Source organism: Apodemus sylvaticus, chromosome 4 (assembly GCF_947179515.1).
Source record: "Apodemus sylvaticus chromosome 4, mApoSyl1.1, whole genome shotgun sequence".
In the NCBI taxonomy this organism is placed as follows: domain Eukaryota; kingdom Metazoa; phylum Chordata; class Mammalia; order Rodentia; family Muridae; genus Apodemus; species Apodemus sylvaticus.
This window is the reverse complement of record NC_067475.1, coordinates 49,831,858-49,834,190: the sequence shown is the minus strand read 5'-3', so window position 1 is coordinate 49,834,190 and position 2,333 is coordinate 49,831,858.

Here is a 2,333-nt window from a genome sequence, read left to right as displayed (position 1 = left end):
CAACCATTATAAAATATCTTGCTGTGACTCTAACCAAACAAGTGAAAGATCTACACTACAAGAACTTCAAGTCTCTGAAGAAGGAAATTGAAGAAGACCTCAGAAAGATTTCCCATGCTCATGCATTGGCAGGATTAATATAGAAAAAAATGGCCATCTTGCCAAAAGCAATCTACAGATTCAATGAAATCTCCATCAAATTTCTAACTCAATTCTTCATAGAGTCAGAAAGTGCAATTCTCAACTTCATTTGGAAAAGCTATAAACCCAGGATAGTGAAAATTATTCTCAACAATGAAAGAATATCTGGGAAATCACCATCCCTGACCTCCAGCCGTTCTACAGAGTAATAGTGATAAAAATTACATGGTACTGGTACAGTGACAGGCAGATAGAACAATGGAATGGAATTGAAGACTCAGAAATGAACCCACACATCTATGGTCACTCTATCTTTGACAAAGGACCTAAAACCATCCAGTGGAAAAAAGACAGTATTTTCAACAAATGGTGCTGGTTCAACTGGAGGTCAGCATGTAGAAGAATGCAAATCAAAGCATTCTTAGCTCCCAGTACAAAACTCAACTTCAAGTAAATCAAGGACCTCCACATAAAAAACAAATACACTGAAACTAATAGAAAAGAAAGTGGGGGAAAGCCTTGAACACAAGGACACAACAGGAAAGGTCTTGAACAGAATATCAATGGCTTATGCTCTAAGATCAAGAATCAACAAATGCAACCTCATAAAACTGCAGAGTTTATGTAAGGCAAAGAACACTGTCAATAGGCCAAAATAGCAACCAACACATTGGTTGGGAAGGATCTCTACCAATCCTGCAACTGATAGAGTGCTAATATCCAATATATACAAAAAACCCAAGAAGTTAGACTCCAGACAATTAAATAATCCTATTAAAATATGGGGAAAGAGATAAACAAAGAATTCTCAACTGAGAAATACTGAATGTCTGAGAAGCACCCTAAGAAATGTTCAACATCCTTATTCATCATGGAGATGCAAATCAAAACAACACTGAAATTCCACATCACACCAGTCAGAATGGCCAAGATCAAAAACTCAGGGGACAGCAAATGCTGGAGAGGATATGTGGAAAGAGGAACACTCCTCCATTGCTGATGGGATTGCAAGCTATTACAGCCACTCTGGAAATCAGTTTGATAGTTTCTCAGAAAATTGGATATAGTACTAACTGAGGACCCAACTATACAACTATAGGCATATACCCAGAAGATGCTCCAACTTGAAATAAGGACATATGCTCCACTACGTTCATAGCAGCCTTATTTATACTAGTCAGAAGCTGTAAAGAACCCAGATGTCCCTCAACAGAGGAATGGATACAGAAAATGTTGTACACATGGAATGCTACTCAGCTATTAAAAACATTGACTTCATGAAATTCACAAGCAAATAGATGTAACTTCAAAATATCACCAAGTGAGGTAACTCAGTCCCAAAATAACACACTATGTATGTACTCACTGATAAGTGGATATTAGTCATCCCATATATAATCACTAAAACCGAACATAATGTAAATGCCAGGAAGGTCTTGCTGACAGGAGGCTGATAGGACTGTCTCCTGAGAGGCTCTGCAAGATCCTGACAAATACAGAAGGGGAAGCTTGCAGCCAACCATTGGACTGAGTACCAGGTTGCAGATGGATGAGTTGGAGGAGGGACTGAAGTAGATAGGGGTTTTGCAGCACCATGTACGGAGCAACTTTGTCAACTGGTCAATCCTCTGCCCAGCTCCCAGGGAATGGATCACCATCCAAAGAATACACATGGAGGGACCAATGGCTCTGACCACATATGTTGCAGAAGATGGCATTGTTGGCATCAGTGAGAGGTAAAGCCCTTGAGCCTGAGATTGTTCCTTGCCCCAATGTAGTGGAATGCCAGGGTGAGAAGACCAGAGTAGGTTGGTGGTTGGGGAGCATCCTCCGAGAGGTAAAGTGAAGGGATATGTATAAAGCTCAAGTCCAAGTGGATCAAGGACCTCCACATAAAATCAGATACAGTGAATCTAATAGAAGAGAACGTAGGGAAGAACCTGGAGCACATGGGCACAGGGAAAAAAGTTCCTTAACAGAACACCATTGGCTTAAGCTCTAAGATCAAGAATTGACAAATGGGACCTCATAAAATTACAAATTAAAGTTTCTGTCAGGCAAAGGACACTGTCAGTAGGATGAAACAGCAACCAACAGACTGGGAAAACATCTTTATCAATCCTACACCCGATAGACTGATAATATCTAATATATACAAAGAACTCAAGAAGTTAGACTCCAGAGAACCAAAT